The 6,000-nt window shown below is 42.0% G+C and overlaps 1 long non-coding RNA gene across 1 annotated transcript; it reads left to right on the top strand.

The window, feature by feature from the left end:
- LOC133969569 (uncharacterized) lies at nucleotides 1–2,023 on the top strand. The gene is made up of 2 exons (XR_009924216.1): nucleotides 1–240; nucleotides 678–2,023. It is a non-coding gene; the product is annotated as an uncharacterized LOC133969569 (long non-coding RNA).
- Nucleotides 2,024–6,000: the final 3,977 nt, after the last annotated feature.

Raw genomic sequence — 6,000 nt, 5'->3', positions numbered from 1 at the left:
GACAATTACATCTGAAAAACATTTCGCTCTTTTAGTGGCCGTCCACCTGTCTGTGATGCTCTCTCTCTCCGCGTGACCTCGTCCGTCTTGGCCCTTTGGGTTTTCTGTGTTTCTGCTTCTCTCTGCTGTGTTACCACCTCTGCGAGATCGGCCCCCCCCGACGGCCTGTGTCACGACAACCTGCCGCTCCTCAAACCTTTGGCCCCTGCCCGTGAAAACCAGCAAGTCATGCATCTAAAGGTGAGTACACAGCTCAGACAGAGGACAAGAAATGTATGGTACTACAAAAGAAAAGCTACTTTTTCCTTATTTTAGTTTTTCTACAATGAACAAGCTCATTTCAGGAAGAAATTACATTTTGTTCGACTGAATCTTTCTTATTTGAATCGACAAAGTCCACAACTACATTTTAAGGATTTCTGTAGTTATGATAATAAAAATACAAGGTAAGCAATCAGGTGGTAAAATGTGTTGTATTTTTTAAATGACTGAGTCAGATAAAGTGTAATTGTGGTGATACTTAATTTATTGATTCTGACCTAGAAGAGGCAGGAAGTAGATAGTGCCCTCTGATTGGTCTGTTCAGCAGAATAAAAAACAATCAGGTACGACCACAGGGCCTCTTAACACGGCTGCTAATCATTTAATTGCTTTGTTGTTCTGTTTTTGGTGTGCAGAGTTTTACTACGAGACAAAGTCTACGCCCTTATCAGCCTGCAAGTTGAACGAGACAAAGAAGAAATGTTTGACAGACTTTCAAAAAGTAACACGACCAGGGTCAACCTAATCCCACCAATTTTTTCGTAATCATGAGGAGGAGTGTCAGAAAAAGCAGGAAGTGTGAGGCCCCTGCAGGTACACAGGTCGGACACACCCTTGTACTCACACATCGGAAAGCCTCCCCCCGTGTTGACAGCGACCATAAAATCTGCGTTATCTACACAGGCCTTGGCCCTTTGGTCGGGCTGTTGGAAAAGAGTGTGAGCGATGATGCTGACTCCTCAGGCAATAAAACTGGGTGGAGGAAACCTGCCGGGGTCAAAGTCACCTGCGAGCGGAGACTCCTCACGTACTAAAGCAACCGCCTCCGAGTCCAGATCCTGAGTTAACCTCGGTGCTTCTCCTCTCTCGCCTCAGGTACGTTCTCCACACCAGCACCGAACCGCCTGGAGGAAAACGGTGAGTGGGACCAGGAGTCGAGGTGGAGATGCTGCAGTTTGTCCTCAGCCTTAATTGTGGTGCTTTTGCTGTATGTAACAGCAACTCCATGTGGAAGTCATGTGTGTGTTCCAGTGGAGATGGTGTTACCTGCAGAGAGCCGCCGATCACAACGTGAGGAATTTTTCCTGCTCTTTTCTTCTCTTGGCTAATTTTCTTTGTTTCACGGCAAGACGAGCCTCCCTGGTAAAGTGTTTTTGACTCATGTTGAAGTAGCCGAGGAGCGACAGGGCACAAGGTGATGACCTATGAATTGACAGCCAGTGATTGTAACCTCTGCCTGTCAGTTCTGTAGGCCACTGCTGCGTTCTCCCTTAACCTGCACAGATTCACACAGAAAGAATGTTGTGTGGTCTCATGGAGCTGATGCATCTGTGGCTTGGACATGAATTGCAATTGTTTTTGCAGCATCTTCAATAAAGAATTAAAACGTGAATGTGCTGCTTCGTGTTTGAACGAGTCTGTCATTTGTACTCCGTTGCTATGAGCAAGATTTATCTGCCAAATAAAGTAGATTTGATATTTATCACACACGATTACAAATTGTATGTTTACTTCAAACAGCTTTTTTAACATTAGTATAGTATAAATAGTAACTTACCTCGGGAAAAACATTTACTGGTGTCATGCATGTGGATTCATGACAGAATTTGTGTTTCAAGGAAAGTGAATGTGGTGAAAGGCTGATGACATCGTCCTCACACAGACGTCTATGTTCTATTTATGGTATTTTACATCAACAGAACTGATTGTACGCAGATGTGAAAATGATCGTATACACTGAAAATAAATACGTGAACAAGAAGACTGATATAATAATTTATGTTTTCATGATATATGATGTTGCAATATGTTATGTTGTGTGCTCCTGACAAAATCTAGGGCGTTTAACAAATCATGATGAATTCATGAACTAATGGCACTCAGCTCATATCATCGCAGAGGCTCCTTAAATACATTCAAGCTTCACCAAAATGAATACAATCCTAGATATCTCTTCCCTAAATATGTTGGATGTTTTTCATCAATATCCCTGAATTATTTCTTTAGAAATCCCCAAACGGTCAAAACACTGCCGTCTTCCAGTGTTAAAGAAAGTGAAACAAAATTCCTGGCTCCACGCCCTTTATCGAATTCACTGTGTGTTCTTCCTGGGGCTACTTTCCACCAAGTTTCAATGAAATCTATTGGGTAGTTGCACAGTCCTGCAAATACAGAAACAGCTATAAAAACACGACCTCCTCTGGGGAGGTGATGACACTTCCTGAAACCTGACGTCCACGTGTCACTTCATTCAGTTTCACTGTGCAATAAATCTGTGTTTCAAAACATGTCAAAAGTTCACCGGACAGCTAAATCTTACTGAGGATTGACAATTAGAATATATATAAGTCTCTTCAGCTACTTTGTGTTTACATGCATCATCATTCATCATGTGCACACTCCTGGCAGTTCTTCTGCTTATCTGATCAATGCTTTAACATAATGATTTAGACAAAGTGAAGATGTTTTTGTCACCTGTGACACAGGGGGGAAGGGAAATGGGCGGCGAGTGTGTTGCTCAGTGGATTAGGGGCTGGAGGTGGTGGAGACGTTCAACCAAATTAACACCATGAGTCTTATTAAGTGTGGTATTCATATTCAAAGCAAATTACAATGTAAACTACAGACTGTAGATCACTTTCTGACTAAACCACAAGTTGAAACAAAACAGCGATGAGACAGAAGGGAGGAGATGGACTGAAACAGTGTTTAGCAGCAGGTGCACTCTGTGTGAGTCTGTTCGCTGTGCTCCAGTTTAATGCAATTTATTACTGGAAAAAAACCAACAAGCTGGAATGAAGGGGGGCCATGCTCATTTGCGAACACGTTTAAAATGCTGCCTTTGCTGCCACCCAGCGGTCAACAGAATAACTGTGATGCAGTATTGAATCAGTGATTTGTTTGGTCGAACCCTTGAAGCTTTGAACTGGTCGTGGTCAGTCTGGGATTTCTGTTAGACAATATAGTTATAGACACAGCACCACTTTACAGGAAAGGGGCATGAGGCTATTTATAATGATGCAAAGCTTCCTGGGGCAAAAAAACTGTCACGTATACCAAGTAGTTTGGTTGTTTGTTTGTGACCAAGATTACACAAACACAACTGACTGGATTTCCATGAAACTTGACAGAAGGATGCGATATCAGTCTAGAAAGAAAACTATACTATTTTGGTGCAGAGCTGGATCTTGGGGCTCATCATGGATTTTGAGATAGGGCATTTTGGTAAAATGGAACTGTTTTCTCCAGAGGATAATCCATCGATCATAATTTAAACAAATAGATAATTTTCACTTTTCAGTGAACTATCCCTTTAATGTTTTCTTGCAGACCAAACACTGCAGCACAGTAGGCGGCGGCACTGCACCTTAAACGTCAGGGGGCCACCCACCATTAACCCTTTGACACACAACATGGGTCAAAAGTGACGAGTTTTAATTGTAAATATCTTTGCAATAAATTTATTTAATCATTCAGAATTCCAGGAATTCCTCAATTAACTTGTTTTTGATCACCACAAATCATTGTTTTCATTTTCTCTGTCTTAATTTTTGAACTAAAATAGTTTTTGTATTACTACATCAAGTTTACACACATGGGTCAAAATGTATGCAAGTGTGAATTCGATAGGAACCTTTTATTTTTAATTGTTTGTAGTTAAGAACATGTTTACTGTGGACAACTTTTCACATGCCACACTTGTCAGAACTACTTGTCAGAACTAAACGGGTTGCTTTTGCACATCTGATTCACGTAAGTCTTATTTTACAATTGTTTTACCTAAGAAAATATTTGACATCTTGTGAAAAGATAACTGCACATAACATTTGAACATTCCTTCCCTCTACTGGTGGGAAAGAGAAATATGTCCAATATTATTAGCTAGCTGTTAACATATTCCCTTTTAGCCAGCTAATGTTAGCTTATGTAACCTAGTTCAATTCTAGCTAACGATAGCTAGGTCACGATGACATTCTATTCTAGCTAGCTAATGTGAGCTAGTGTCATCTAGGTCAACAAAATACGACTTGAAATAGAACAGTATACTGTATACTGTATACTTTATCAACTGATAGTGGAAAATATTATTTTGATTTTCTTTATCCAAAGTGTTGGTATGGCTCGTCACAGTCATTCCAGATTTACAGCTGAACAGGTCATAGAGATGCTAAATGAAGAACAGGATGAAGATGAAGCAATTCTTGACCCTGATTCTGAGTCTGACATCTCTGATGCTGATGACTATTTGCCACAGGGTCAAGCTGGAGTTGTGGGCGTGTCTAGAAATCAGGCTCTCCTAGAAGACTCCTTGGATAAGATCGTAGACTCGTCTGATGAGTCCTCTGAAGAGGAAACTCAGACCCAGGCCAATAGACTGAGTAAAAAGGGGTCTTCCTGGAATGAGCATCTCCCCACTCAGGGCAGAGCAAGAAGCCACAACATCCTGAGAAGATGCCCAGGACCTGCATCTGGTTCAACAACAGTTTCACCAAAAGATGCCTGGGATTTATTTATTAGTGACAACATCGTTGAGGAGGTTCTGCATTGCACCAATTTAGAGGGACGAAGAGCAGCAGCAGCAGCAAAAGAAAAAGAGTTGAGATGTGTAGACAAACTAGAATTCATGGCCTTTATTGGTTTGACTCTTCTTGCAGGGGGGGACAAGAGCTGGGATGTGGCCCTGCGGGAGCTGTTTCTGGATCCACTCCAAAATCCAATGTACAAGGCCACCACAGGGTTCCATAGATATGAGGATATCCTCCGCCTCATACGGTTTGATGACAAGAGGACCAGGGCTCTTCGACTGGAAACAGACCACATGGCGGCATTCAGGTATGTGTGGGACTGTTTCCTGGCCAATTGCAAAAGGGTGTTCATCCCCAGTGACTGTGCCACCATAGATGAGCAGCTTGTGCCATTCCGGAGCAGGTGCAAGTTCTTGCAATACATGCCCAGCAAGCCTGCATAGATGGAATGATCTAGAAAGGGAGAAAGCCAGGAGAGGAAGTTCAGAGGAACCTTGGAGCGAATATTGTCCAACAGTTGTCCAGCGGAATCAGACAGACAGGTGAATATAGAATACAGGGGTTAATATACTCTTGAAGTTCTACCACAATACCTAGATCACTTTTCCAATCTTTCATAGTGTGTATTTATTTTTTTATTACCATTGTGAGAAATGTATTTATTTATAAGCAAAACAGTAGAATGAAATAAAACGCAATTCAATAGTTAATGCATCAAGTTTATTTTATTGTTCGAATTCTGAGAATTTCATGTTGAGTAAATTGACCATTCAAATTTTTTTTGATCATAGGTCGCAATATCACAATGGACAACTTCTGAGAAACTCAAGCTCCTTGAGAAGCCCATGACCACTGTGGGGACGCTTCGCCAGAACAAGCCGGAAATACCGCCTGTCATGGAGCCATCCAAATCGAGGGAGAAGCATAGCTCGGAATTTGGATTCAGTGGCAACATGACCATGGTGAGCTATGTGCCGAAAAAGGGGAAGGCTGTTGTCCTCCTGAGCACCATGCGTGATGACAAAGCAGTGGATGACAACAGTGTGAAAAAGAAACCAGAAGTGATCCAGTACTATAACCAAACAAAAACTGGAGTGGACACAATGGATCAAATGTTTCGCACCTACACATGCAAGCGGAGAACACAGAGGTGGCCTATGGTGCTTTGGCACAATGTGCTGGATGTTGCCACCCTCAATGCCTACACTCACTT

This window comes from Platichthys flesus, chromosome 15, assembly GCF_949316205.1.
Source record: "Platichthys flesus chromosome 15, fPlaFle2.1, whole genome shotgun sequence".
NCBI lineage: Eukaryota > Metazoa > Chordata > Actinopteri > Pleuronectiformes > Pleuronectidae > Platichthys > Platichthys flesus.
Note: the sequence above shows the minus strand (reverse complement) of the source record. Positions and strands in the feature narration are given on the sequence as shown.